The sequence below is a fragment of the Artemia franciscana genome, chromosome 20, assembly GCF_032884065.1.
Source record: "Artemia franciscana chromosome 20, ASM3288406v1, whole genome shotgun sequence".
In the NCBI taxonomy this organism is placed as follows: Eukaryota; Metazoa; Arthropoda; class Branchiopoda; order Anostraca; family Artemiidae; genus Artemia; species Artemia franciscana.
In genome coordinates, this window is record NC_088882.1 from 2,392,351 (window position 1) to 2,407,376 (window position 15,026).

General features: G+C 35.5%; 1 protein-coding gene across 3 annotated transcripts in view; it reads left to right on the forward strand.

Moving 5' to 3' along the window:
• The window catches only part of LOC136040271 (zinc finger protein 665-like), a 131,330-nt gene that overhangs the window by 33,723 nt on the left and 82,581 nt on the right, over nucleotides 1–15,026 (forward strand). Inside the window, exon 1 of one of the 3 annotated variants that reach the window (XM_065724517.1) lies at nucleotides 14,073–14,332. The exons of 1 other annotated variant lie outside the window; for it this stretch is intronic. The gene's annotated coding sequence lies outside the window, so the exon portion shown is untranslated. Of the gene's footprint in view, nucleotides 1–14,072; nucleotides 14,333–15,026 lie in introns of those variants that run through there. One more of the 3 variants, XM_065724515.1, reaches the window with a different exon arrangement.

The window sequence follows — 15,026 nt, forward strand, 5'->3', positions numbered from 1 at the left end:
CTTAAAGCGGAGAGATCAGGATGAAACTGGATGGGAAGAATAAAAACCTGTCTAAAATACGTGACTGACATAACCGGACAGGATCTGCTCTCTTTGATGGAGTTGGGGGGGGGGGGTTAATTTGGAAAAATGATGTATTTGTAACTTACAAAAGGGTGACCAGATCTTAATGAAATTTGATATTTAGAAGGATCTTGTGCTTTAAAGCTCTAATTTTAAATTCCAACCAGATCCTATAAGATTGGGGGGAGTTGGAGGGGGAAACTGGAATTATGTGAAAACGTTGAAATTGGGGTATTTTTATCTTACGAATGGGTGATCGGATTTTAATGAAATTTGATATTTAGAAGGATTTCATGTCTCAGAGCTCTTATTTCAAATCCCGACCAGATTCTTTGACATTAGGGGGAGTCGGAAGATTTTGAGAAAAAAGGAGCGGGGGAGGAGGCCTAGTTGCCCTCCAATTTTTTGATTACTTAAAAAGGCAACTATAACTTTTAATTTTTTATGAATGTTTTCATTAATAAAAAAATATACGTAACTAACGAATAAACTTACGTAACGAACTTCTATGTTTGTATATTTTTATTACGTTTATGAAAGGGTTCACCTCCTCGTCAATACCTCGCTCTTTACACTAAAACTTGAATTCTGTCCAAATTCCTTAAGAATGACCCCTGAATCACAAAGGCTTAAGAATAAATAGTTGAAATTACTGAAAATACTTTAGAATAAAAAGCGAGGTATTTAGGAAGAGATAAACCCCTCATATGCGTAATAATTTCTGTTCGTTTTAAGTTTTAATGCTGCTCCTTACTTTCAGTTGAAAAAACTTTATTGTTTATTTTTGCATTGTTTTTTTTTTAAAATGTTAGAAAGTCCTATGCCCCCTTCATTGAAACTTTCCCCATGACAAATACCTCCATGGAAAGATCCTCCCACGTAACCCCCTCTACTTCTCCCCCCCCCCCCCCCCCCCCCAAACCAAAAAAATATCCCTGAAAACGTCTGTACACTTCCCAATAGCCATTAGTATATGTAAACAACGGTCAAAGTTTGTAACTTGCAGCCCTCCCACGGGGACTGTGGGGGAGTAAATCGTCCCCAATGGCATAGTTATTAGGTTTTTTGACTATGGTGAATAAAACGGCTATCTCAGAATTTTGATCCAGTGACTTTGGGAAAAAAATGTGCGACTGAGGGGGCCTAGATGCCATCCAATTTTTTTGGTCACTTGAAAAGTGCACTAGAACTTTTAATTTCCGTTAGAATGAGCTCTTTCGTGACATTCTAGGACCACTGGGTCGATACGATCACCCTTGGGGAAAAACAAATGAACACGCATCCATGATCTGCCAAAAAATGCGAAATTCCACATTTCTGTAGATAAGAGCTTGAAACCTCTACAATAGGTTTCTCTGATACGCTAAATCTGATGGTGTGATTTTCGTTAAGATTGTATTACTTTTAAGGAGTATTTCCTCCTATTTTCTAAAATAAGGTAAATTTTCTCAGTCACTTTTGATGGGTAAGACTAAACTTGATGAAACTTATATATTTAAAATCAGCATTAAAATGCGATTCTTTTGATGTGACTATTAGTATCAAAAATTCAGTTTTTTAGAGTTTCGATTACTATTGAGCCGGGTCGCTCCTTACTACAGTTCGTTACCACGAACTGTTTGATATGGGATCTAAAGACCTCAGTGTCCGTGATAAATCTGCAGATGCCCTATTGGAAGTCTCTTGAGTTTCGTGGGTGTAATTGGCTAATTGCCAGGGACCTCAGCTGTGACCAATGCAAGGACCGTATTATATCTCTGATCTTTACAAATCGTCTCCCCAATGCTTCTAAGATTTGGCCAAAGTTTCTGGCTTTTACGTACACCCGTACTCGTGGTCGTAACGCCGATATTGACCACGTGCGTTCATGAATATCCATTCATATTCTTCCAGTTACAGTTTGCAGTGACAATTCGACTTGTGACCATTTAAGACTTCTGTTCCAGATACAGTCATCACAAAGCACCAATAAAGCGTGTTCCATAAAATTGGCCTACAAGTAAAATTGGGAGAAATGTAATATTCCCCTTTATGTCACCACTGTTGCTTCGGTCCTAAGCTGCCTCAAAATTCCATTTCGTCTACTCTGCTCTGGCCCTTACAAAGTCTCTGTCGTGGTTGATTTCGATGCTTATTACCATCAAGTCATCCGTGCTCTAAAAGATGCCGAATCGAAAGCAGTTCCTACAAGACGAGCCAAAATTGGGACAGAGAAACCGAAGTGGTTTCAATTGTCTTTACTCCAGTTGGCAAAACGACATGCAAAAACTTGGCTGAATATTTGAATTTTTTACGCAGCATTGTAATGAGCACAAAATGCAAATACAAAACTAAAATGAAGAGGAACTGAATTATCAGGCATCAGTTTACTGGAAACAAAAAATCATGGTTAAGCGTAATCAGACCAGACGACCGTCCTTATAGTACTTCTCTGACACTGCATGATTAACACTCTTGCTATACTACGATGCATGGAGATTAGAATATTACTATAGCCAATCAGTACGAAACGGAAGTCACTAGCTGGCTTGCACGTTCCTCAGGGCAACATTGCGTTCTTCCCATTTCCCTTGACAAGATCAAGTTAGCTTTCTGAAAAGTGCTTTCCAAAGCAAGGAATGGGATAAAAAGCGATGGTTTTACAATCAAAGACCTCAAACACTTACGTGATTGCTTCTATTTCCATCTTCAGCTTTCAGATGTACGTCCTCCGGGGTTTTGTTCCCAGCTCTTTTCTAAAAGGGGTTATCTCATTTATCGCCAATAGAAGGAAAAGATTCAAACGAATGCAAATCTAATAAACCAATAGCCATCTCGTGAAACTTGAGCGAAGTGTTTTAATACCCAAAATTCTTTGAGCCTTAATCAGCTTCGATTCCAGAAAGGTCTTGAGTACCCAGAGGCTCATTGACTACTGGCTTACGTACTTATGCACTCGGAAAGAAATAAGTCAGCTCTATATATGTGCACTGTTGATATATCAAAAGCGTTGGATAGCATTAATCACATGCAAGCAATGAATGCTCTACTGCACAATGAAGTAAGTTCGAGTATAGTGAGCGCTGTGTAATTTTGGTATGAAAATTTGACTGTGTTGGCCAAATGGATAGGTTCAATTTCAGATCCTGCAAAAATCAGAAGAGGTGTCAGGCAAGATAGTGTTTTTAGTCTTCTAATTTTCAAACATGCCATTTCCAAGATTCTGGACCGTATCTCTCCCTCTCCTATTGCATGGTTCTGACCTATCTTACTTGGCATACGCTTACGGCGTGCTTCTTCTCAATAGATCCAAAGAAGACATACAAGACAACTTGACTTGACTCCAAGTGACTTTCAATCTATAGGGCCTTCTATCAGCGTTGATAAGCATGAATTTTGGTCATTTAATGCACCACACAGGGATTTTGTCACTCTTGGAAATCATGATGTCCCTACGGCTACAGAGCTGAGATTTCTTAATATTATTACTGCAAAAACATTAATTAAAACTAGACAAGTAATTCTTAAGAAAACAGCTTATGCGTCTGTAGTGCAGTCGTAGATAAATCTAATTAAAATGAATATTTCAGCCCTACGTCCAAGGGTCGTCCTCAGCAAAACATAAATATACAAGAAGAAAAATATATAACACTAGCGTAAAGAGCGGGGCGTTGAGGAGGGGACAGCCCCTAGCATATACAGAATAGTTTTAATGTTCATCCATGCTTTCAGTTGAAATTTTGTTTTTATTTAATCCCCATAAAGACACCACCAGCAACTTCCCAATTTATTTTCCTAAAATTATTCCATCCGTCTTCCACATTGTCAAATTTTAGACTCTCCAACTTAGTATTTAACTGTTTGTGGAAAGTCCCTATCAAGTTCTTATGCTGGGCTCACTCAGATTATCAAATTATTAATCTTTTCACTAATATCCCCAGGGAACTAGCCTTGAAAATTTATAGTTAATTGGACAGCCAAGATCAAACATCCCTGTGTCATTTTTTCCAAGCCCTATACGTGAACAGTGAACCATTCACATAATTCAGTACAAGTGGAAGACTGTTTGCTATGACCAAACTTTCGGGAAAGCTCCTGAAGATGCCAGATTTCTGTCTTGTGAAAGCAGCTGTTATTTCAATGCTCTACTCAAGGTTAAGAATAGTCTTTGGTAAAGTGTAATAAAAAGAATACCGGATAGATCTGTCCTGAATAATCTCCGGAATGAGCTTAGGCACGGTTTGGTAGCGAAAAGAGGAAAAAAAAGGTCTTCATTGAAGAGTGCATACTGGTGAGAGGCCATTTGAGTGTGATATATGTAAGAAATGCTTTTCTATGTCAAGTATTTTGAACAGGCATCAAATGGTACACACAGGTGAGAAGCCTTTTAAATGTGAGATATGTAGAAAATGCTTTTCGTCGTCAAGCTATTTGAAAGACCATCAATTACGGCATACAGGTGAGAGGCCATTTGAGTGTGATATATGTAAGAAATGCTTTTACACATCAAGCTATTTGAATAGGCATCAAGTTGTGCACACAGGTGAGAAGCCTTTTAAATGTGAGGTATGTAAGAAATGCTTCTCTTCGTCAGGCAATTTGAAACAGCATCAAATAGTGCATACTGGTGAGAAGCCTTTTAAATGTGATATATGTAACAAATGCTTTTCTCAATCAAGCCATTTGAAACAGCATCAAGTTATGCACAGAGGTGAGAAGCCTTTTAAATGTGAGATATGTAAAAAAGGCTTTCCTTCGTCAAGCTATTTGAAAGAGCATTAAAGAGTGCATAATGGTGAACCATTCAAATATAATTCATCCCAGAGAGCATTTTCAGTTAAGTGGGACCTGAAATATCACCTAACAACCCATTCTAGGAAAAAGTCTGATAGTTAATACTTTTGATGGAATTTTGTGAATTGTATCCGAATAAAATTGTGAGATATTCATTTTAAAACAAAATAGTCCAGAGAACATATGACAATGCTTCTAAGGTTGTCACAACCCCATAGAGCCCTGGGCCTTAGGGTCATATATATATACAAGGTTTTTATAGAATTTTACAAACGTTTGAAAAGCCTATTATATGTGAGATATGTAAGAAATAATTTCATGCAATTTCGATACGCATCAAAGATCGCATACAGGCGACAAATCTTTTAAATGTGAGATATGTAAAAAAAACTATTCTTCGTCAAGCGATTTGAAAGAGTATCATAGAAAACATATGGGTGAGAAAAAGAGAATATTTTCATTGAAGTCGGCCTTAAAATATCATCTAACAACTCATTCGAAGAAGAAGTGTGATAGTTAATACTTTGGATGGAATTATGATTTTGTAGAGAGAAGTTAAAAAAGACTTTGAATGATTGAAGCTGTTCCATGCAAGCTAATTCTCAGATCTGAACCAACGCTTTGCTTTATGTATCAATGAAAATTCTCTGTTTTTTTCTGATTCTATGACAAGTAAGGCTTGATCTTTATCTGAGAATTTTTGCATTTGTAAAACTACAGAAGCAGAGTAAGTGTCTATTTTCTTCTGTCTTAGGGCCTATTTGGCTTTCCAGTTTCAAGTACCTCATAAAATATCCTCTTAAATGGGTAATTTGTACTTAAATACGACTTCTGACGTCCTAAACCCATTATTATCATGATTTTCAAGTATCCAACCATTTAACTAGAAAAACAAGGTCCTGTGGAGCATGGGTCTTATTTTAGCGCAAAAAATGAAAAATATTAGTTTGTAAATAGATTAGATTCAAAAACATCAATAAACTGTTTTTTCGAATAGCTTGAAACCACGCCCATAAGAACGAAAAAAAATATTTTTCTTTCTTGATAGCACAATAGTGTTTAACTGCAAAACCTCATGTCAACTCAGTTTTACAACTGCAACTAAAAAGTGATCTGGATTAGCTTCTTTTTTTTATCTCACTGTTTGAAACATATAAAAAGGGGATAAATTTACCTACTTGTTCGCAAAAATAAGTGCCCTTGCTGCAGAAAATAGACCAGCCTCCCTCACAATGCTTATGCCTTCTGAGGACCGGGATATAATTTGTGTTTTTATGAAATCAACTGTTATTTTGAGCTATGTGTTTTTATGGCACTTGCCCGTCTGCCAAGTGTAATATAGTGATCGCAATTTCTGTTGATCCAAGTTTTGCTAGTTCAGGTACTTTTAGATAAGCTAGGACAATGAAAGCTGGTAGGAGTATCAGGGACTGGAGAAAATAAAAATTGGAAATAGTTACTTCCCTGATTTGACCATCTTAGGGGGGAAGGGGGTCGGATTTACTCCCTTATGGGGGAGTGGGCGGCAAATCGTAAAAACTTAGGTATATTTATCTTACTTATGGGTAATCAGATCTTAATGAAACTTGATATATAGAAAGATCTCATGCCTCAGATGCTCCATTTTCCGTTTGAATCGGATCCGGCACATTGGGGATTGGAGGGGGAAACAAAAATCTGTGAAAACGCTTAGATTGGAGAGATGGCGATGAAACTTAATGAGAAGAATAAGCACAAGTTCCAGATACATGATTGACATAACCAGACTGGATCCGATCTCTTGTCACAAGTGTCATATGATTTCTTGGCTCTTGTTATTTCAGGTAATATACAAAAATTACCATTATAACCAAGATTATTTAAAAACATTACTGAACTCGGATTAGCCATTTAATATATATATATATATATATATATATATATATATATATATATATATATATATATATATATATATATATATATATATATATATATATATGTATATATATATATATATATATATGCTGATATTCATTCCTGAAAGTCTTTGTAATTTTGGAGTTATTAAATTCAATAGTATTTGATAATTAAATGGAATAGTGTAAAGAGAAGGTGTCATGATTGTCTTCTGATGGATTTCTTCTGGCATCAGCTGTGTTTTCAAAGTTAAAAATGATCTGTGTGCTAATAACAACCGAATGCACTGGCTTTTGAGTATGAAATTGATTGCTGTTCGCGCAAGTGTTTCGTTGCCTCAACAACCTTAAACCAGCACTCTTTAGATTGGAACTCTAGATTGGGCTGTTTGACTTCTTGAAACAGAGTAAAGGTCTGAAAGAAATTCTACTGTGAAGTTTAATTGTTTAGATGGATTATATTTCGGACCAAAGATACTACTGTTTATGTCTTGAATAAGTAAGAACTGGACATTAACTGTTCCCAGAGGCTTCAGAGCATTGTTCTGTTGAATCGCTTGCGTCTGACATAAGTCTTAGTGTTTGTAGTATAACACCTTAATGCAACCAGATTTACTGAACAGATAGGATGTACCGCTAGACTGGACGGCACAAGTTAAAACTGCCGTTGCTAATCTCCGTTCTATGACCGCAGTGCTGATCTTCCAAACAGATGAAAGCCAATACCTTAAATCTGTATCAGATAGCCTCTCAACCTTCTGTTCCTTGAGTTTTCATTAGGTTCTAAGAAAAATTTCATTTCATCTTTGAATCATTTTTTATTGTAAAAAAATTAAAACCAACAGAAATTATTCTGTATATGAGAGGAGCTGCCCCCTCTTCAATGCTTCAATTTTGAAACTGAAGCTTGATTTGTTGCTCCAGTTCCTTAAGAACAACTCCGAAAACCTAAGAGACCGTTTGATTAGAATTTGATTAAATTACTGAAAGCTTTAAGATAAGATAATATTTATTTTCATTAAGTTATCATAAGCTCTAATAGATCTGAATTCACTTCATGTGTCTAAAAAGAAAAAGTAAAACAAAGAAAGAACTAATACAGCAGAACAAAAGTAAAAAAACACGAATCCAGCAAAAAAATGGTCAAGAAAGAATTTACCGCAAATGAATAAGAAAATCACGTCCATGTACAAGAAATAAAATGAACTTTATGAGATTAATGGTAAAAACAGAAAATGCGGGGGTAAAACGAAATAACAGGCTAGAAGAAAAACACTGCCGAATTTGCATTCTAAGTCAAATACTGTAAAATAACATAAAACAACACTTAAAATCAAGTCAAATTAGCTGTTAAAATGAAATATGTACAATTAATGAAACGATTGTGCCAAAGGTAGGGTCAAAAGTGAAATAGAAGGGGGTTTATTAATTTAAAATTTCCACTATATGAGGGATGAACGTTCTTTTATTTCTTTCAGTAGAAACTCTTATTTGGGCAAGAAGAGGGATTTTTTCTTAAAACAAACATGGGGGGGGGGAGTACGGAACGGGGGGGGGGGGTAAATGATCGCTAGGGAAAAGAGAAGTAGTACAAGGGTTATGCAAGGCATTGTGGGTGAAACGCAAGGAAATATGTGCTTTTCTTTCCTTAAGGGTGACTAGATTTGCTCTCCAAAGAAGGGAAATGTAAGGCACTTTACCTTCATTGAAGATAATTCTTAGGCAACTTTTTTGAACTGCCTCGATTCTATCCGACACTTCATTGGAGATGCCAGAATGCCAAACAGAAAAAATGTATTCGAGTATAGGACGTAAAAAGGAGAGAAAAATCCTCAAACAACGTGATTTAGGACATTTAAATTTATTAAGCAGTTTGAGGAGAGAAAATGCAGTATTTGTACTTTTTAAAATATTAACGTGGCAATCACATTTTGATTCGCTTGAGATAGTAACACCCAGTAATTTCATAGTATTAACAGACATTTCAGGGGGGATAGGACAGGAGAAAGAAGGGGGAGTTTTTAGGAAACTAATTTTTAAAACTGTTGACTTTAAAGGGCTGACTTTCATATCGCTAACAATAGATTCATCTGATATCGACTCCAAAATGTTAAATGGGTTATTTATTAGATTTTTGAACATTTTTCCAGACTGTTAAATCGTCAACTAATTTCCATCTATCCAGGAAATTGACACCAAGACTGTTTAACATGGTGAGAAATAAAATTGTGCCTAAGAGGGTTCCCTGGGGCACACCATTATAAATTGGGAGGGGTCAGAGTTTACATTCAGGTATTTGACGACTTGCGTTCTATTAGAAAGGAAGGACGAAATTATATTTATTAAAAAGAGGTAAACTAAGAAGTCATTGGTTAGTATTTTTTACTAATGGTTTTTTGTAAGTCAACTGCAATAACATTGAGCCAGGTATTAGGTTTTTCAAGTTTATTACATATTGTGTCCAAAAGGTAAACCAGATAGTGTGAGGTAGAGGTAGAGCACAAATTCCCAACTTGGCTTTGCTCAATATTTGGGATTATTTTCACTTTCAACCAATCAGCTAAAAAGCTTCCATATAACTTGGAGAATACCGGAGTAAGAGCTGGGCATAAGATACCGGAGTAATGGGCCGGACACCAGCAAAATCTTGTTTGCTGCCCTTCGATTTTAATGAGAGTAATAAATCCTAATTTCCAACAATCAGGGAACTTACCAGTAGAGGTAATTTCATTAAGAAGTACTGACCAAGTTTCTGAAAGAGTTTCTGCAAATGCTTTAATTAATACAGTTGGGATGTCTAGTGGTTAGATGCTGCACTTTTTAGTGTTTTTAATTTCTGCCTCAACATATGAGGGCAAAATAATAGGGAAATTGGGAGAGCGTAGATCATAATCAGTATTTATAGAGAGAGGAGGGAGGCTTTGAAGTATGGAGGAAAGAAATTTATTCAGATCATTGGCTGTAATAAGGGGCTTTTCTTGTAAATGAAAATCTATATTATTATGTGTTTTCCCATATTTTTTTGTACTATTGTATCACTGTTTTGGCTTGGTAGAAAACAAATCCTTGACTTTACATTTGTAATACGCAGAAGCAGATTTACGTATTTCTTTTTTAACGTTTACACAGTGACTTAGCCTCAGATGTTTTACCATTCTGAAAAAGATTAATTTTAAGCCTAATTAGCTTTTTTTAACTGACTAGTAATATAAGGTATGTCATTAGAACATGATTTTACTTTTTTCTCAGATAAGGGTTCTAAGTATTTGGTTTTAATCAGATTTCGGAAGTAAGGCACTTTAACATCAATATCATTATTCCCCTTAAGAGCTGGCCAGTTTTCATTTGTAATCCAAGATCCAAACTCGAAGAGGCCTATATTAGAAATTGGACGAAAAGAGAATTGGGTAACTGAAAATGTATGATTAAACTTGGAAAGAGGTTTCATTATTAAACAAGAATGCTAGCTTCCTCCTAAAGGGGGCAAAGGAACAGGTGAGCTATAAAAAGTTAGCATATTCGGGAAAACCAGTTTAAGAGTAGTATTTCCTTTGGTTGTTGGTATTTGACTATTTTTTTAAATTGAGGGAACTACAAAGCGAATTTAACTTTAGGTCATTAGCATCATCTACTAGGAAAATACCGGAGTCATTATATTTGCAGAGGACAAAGTCGGCACTACTATGTAATTGCTGTAGAAACTGCTGTCTTTGTGCAGCTTTTTGATTTGGGAATAATAAAAGCAAGAAAAAACAATCAAATTAAAAGGGCAAGGCACGACTTTGGGTCTTTTACTTACCCAAATGATTTCATCGTAATCTGAAAGCTTGGGAGTATGAATTCATTTAGGGACGAGATAGTCACCTACAATTAATAATATTCCGCCTCACTTTCTACCGAGGGGATGGTCATGAGGACGAGGTTTTGTGAATTGGGAGCAGTTATTGATTTTTAAAAGGTCAGGGTTCTGTGCCTGGAACTCTGTTACAGCAATAACATCAATTTTATAAAATTGGGAGAAGACTTTCTAGTTCGGTCACTTTGTCAAAATTCAAGCTTTCAGCGCTCTTAACAAAGAACTTAGGAAAAGTAAAAGGGTTACAAAAGTGAGCAGTTGTTTGTTTACTAATTGAAGGAGGCAGAGGGGAGTAAGAGAAGCGTGGGTCTGAGGAAGGAGAGCACTCATTTTAACGAGGATATTGTTAGCTTGGCTGAACATCGTAGCAGAATGGATATGATCTGTTAAACGGCTGTTACTTGGTAATTGCCATGGTGGGGATGGTGATCCATGTCTGTCAAGAAATTGCTGGTTTGTGGCAGAGTAGGGAGGAAATAGGACGGCATACTTGAGGGGGAGGAAATTGGACTTCTGTATGCAGGGAGAGAGAGGAGGTAACAAGGGGTAAGGGATGGTCAACCTGGGGGTATTTACACAGATTATTTGTACAACAGCTATAAACATAAAATTTAAGAATGTGTAGATATTTACAATAGCCTGACATACATCTACTATTTAAAAGCTAAAGCACACATTAGGTTGATTACACGAAAAATTACCGTAATCATTTTTTTTTAATTTTTGATTGCATTTGGTGAGAATTTCCGCTTGTGAGCTCAACAACACTGTCACTTCTCAAAGATTTCTCATTGACACTGGATTTCAACATAAATTATCCTCGGTTGAACTGAGGTCACTAGGTCATTAGTTTGCGTAACCTTTTTAATCCCTTGAAAAAACTCTGACGAAGGAAGTTCACTAGCACATTGATTATTTAAAGTATGTATAGCTTCAACAATTGCAAGCTGAAAACCGACTTTTAACATTTTGATTTCTTCGTACTCTATTCAGGCACTCGTAAAGATCAGACAAGTTACCATGAAGAAATTCGGGATTAATAATCTGTTTCTTGAGATTGACGATTCCTGCATCATTTTGTATGCAATCTTCACAGGTATGGGACTCAAACACACTAGCTGTTTTTGTATTGCGCGTCAATTCATTTTTACTGGGGCAAGAAATTTGTGGGATAATTTGGGTTGATGGTAGGTGGTTATTTTTACAGAATCAATCGATCCAGGAGAACTATTTTGGTCATTATTCGAAACACAAGGTACAGATGGGGAATTTACACTATCAATTGGAACGATAACTTCAAGTGGATTATCATTGGAATTTAATGGACTATCATTGGAATGTTTTTTTTTTCATTGGGAATAAGGTGGGATTTTTCAGCTTCGACTGGTTGGATCAATTCAGGTTGATTATCGATGGTATTAATCTTGTCATTTGCAACCATTTACGATCAGCTTTATGCGCATAACCATTTAGGGTTTTTAAGGCGACTACTTTTTGTGATGCCAGCACAAGCTGAGTGCAACCAAGCATTGTACTTAGAACAAGGGAATGATCCGGTACCACATTTTCTGTAGCATTCATTACAAGGATGAGATATTCTAGGCGAAGGAATAAAAACAAGACACAGACCTTGAATTAGAAACTATATTTTAAACTAAATCCTGGTTGCCAAGGCCAGCATTAGCACTGGTACTTGCTAAAGAAAAGTTCACAAGACTCATCTCGTGTCATCAGTTAAAGATCACACAGGGGGAGCTTTAACGGGAAGAGCAAGGGATTGAGATGGAGACAACCCCTTTGTATATGGAAGAATTTTCGTTCGTTTTAATTTTTAATATTGCTCCTTATTTACAGATAAAGAAAGTTTTGTGTTTATTTAATTATTAAAAGATATGTATTATCCTAAAAAAACGAAAGGATAGAAAGGGCTGAACATAATAGTAGAGGGATCCCCCCCCGTCCCATAGTCATTTACGTGCCTGAGACGCAATTTACGGTTAGCAACCTTTACTAAAATCTGCTGGTCGTATATATTGCTGGAAAGCGTTCAAGAGTGAAGCATAAGTAACTTTTATCCCCATTAATTGGAATTAAGTATTAAATGGATTAAGTTGAACACATTCAAAAACTTCTGATTATAATTATAGATATCTTATTATAAGTTGTATATATCCGTAAATGTATAATGCTAATGGAAAAAGTAAAAAAAAAGAGTTGGTAGCTGACATGAACATTCTCTTTGTGTTAAGTTGATAGTTATTGCAAATGTGCTGTTGGTTTTTCTGTCGAATAAATAAATATTTATAGATCCACAACATGGGGAACCAAACTAAACTTTATTTTTTTTTATTCTGGTTTGTTTAGAATCCTCTATATTAGAACGCTGCTTCATTACGAGCGAAATATGGGATAACATATTCCGACTAAGTTGAAGATTGTTCAGCCAGAGTTTTTTTTTTAATAAGTTCTTAGGCTGAATGGATTTGGTAATTTGAAGGGACATATGACTCATGTCATTGAAAAGTGGAAGACTGTTCGCTATGACCAAACTTTCGGGAAAGTTCCTGAAGTTGTCAGTGTGATAAAGTGCAATAAGTGCAATAAAGATAATACTGGATAAATCTGTCCTAAATAATATTGGGAATGAGTTTAGGCACGGTGCGGTAGCGGAGAGAGGAAAGAAAAGCTCTCTAAGCCAGGAGATTCAAATGTGGCAAGAAAAGATTGTGAATTCCCGGTTGCTAGATCTGCATGTACAGTTTAAAACGGCGCAAGGATAAGAGATTTATTTTAGGGTAAAGAGATGAATTGGTCTGTTTGATAAATGTTAAAGAAGACCCATTACCAGATGGTGAAAGAAGGAAGTATATGGATCAAGTAAAACTAGAAAACTAAATTAAGCTGACAACTTGATTGATCTTTTCGTTGTCCAACATTATCTCTTAAACTTCACTTATTCCCAAAATTAGCTACTTCGTCTTCTTGATGTCATTTTTCAAATATATTTTTGCACTTTTAACTAAAAAATATCAGAAAATTCATTTATTTTTACATTATATATATATTGGGGAAAATTATAGCAACATTCTCTCGTCCATCAGATTGTAAAAATTGCACATCTGATATTCTAAATTATCAGCACCGTTTGTCTAATTTTGCTTTATCAAAGTGCTTAGATCTTATAGCTTACGGAAAACAGAATATTAGTCAGAGAAATTCGATGACAATCTCGTCAGAGTAAATAAACCGTTGAGAATAGCATAACAAAGATATTTTTCCAAGAAAACAGCTTAAGAAGTCAAATTAAGGTGCTCAGATTTTATTTAGATTCTTTAAACATTTTATCTTTAAATATCTTTAAATTCTTTAAGATTTTTTTAAACAAAAAGTTTGGCGGCTTATAATAGACATAACCTGATAGTTATGCTTTTGTACCCGGAAAAGTATGCTACCTTTAAATCTTCAAATAATAGATAGCACTAATTTACAGAATTTATAGAATTTTTATTTGAGAAAATTAAAAATAATTAAATATTCTGATTGAGAGACGAGAGTTGCAGACTGACTTGCTTGATTATTCATTTCGAACTGGGATTCAGTCATTTGGTCTTATTTTTAGGCATAAGCTTAAAAAGCAATTTCATGTAGCCACTCATAAAATAGCCTAGGCTATTTCTGAAAAAGAAGCACTGAAATTTAGAGTGCCAGGCCTACTGTTAAATTTCTTGATTTATGCTTCAAAGTAAGTAAGTATAGCGGTTATAAATGCAAAATGTGTTGAATACAATTATTCTGCATATCATGAATTAAGAATTGTTTTCTACCTTCACACTGTCCAAATACTTAACCCCCCCCCCTAATCTGCAAATATATACTTCAAACTATATATTTCCCATATATTCTGTCTCTTTTTCTTGTCTCACCCTTGGTTTAGCCCTAAATAATGTATATATGGGCTTGTGTTTTTGGGTTCAATGTATTTAAGATTCTATAACCAACATACATTAGGACAAGGTGAACATAGGCTTGGCCAACTACAAATAAAGAAATAGAATTTAACCTTCTCAGGAGACATCTTTGACCATAAAGACATTTTTAGATTGTTATTTTTCTGCTGATGTTTATTTAGTTTGCATTTTCGACAAGTCATACCCAGCCCTTTCCAATTGTCTCATATGGTAAAATTCTATTTTAGCTATTTTTGAAAGGGATTAGGTTAGGAAAATGAAACTTGCAGGGACAAGTCTACAGACTAAAGTAGCTTGTGTCCTGGGAAAGTAATCTGAAGTAAGCTACTAACCTCCACTCCTTCTCCTTCTAAAGGGTAATGACCTTTGATAACCTTTAAAAATTGTTTTATTATAGAGGTGAAACCTTGCAAAAAGATTGGTGAAATTATAGCAATTCATATAACTGGCTTTCCTATAAAATGAATA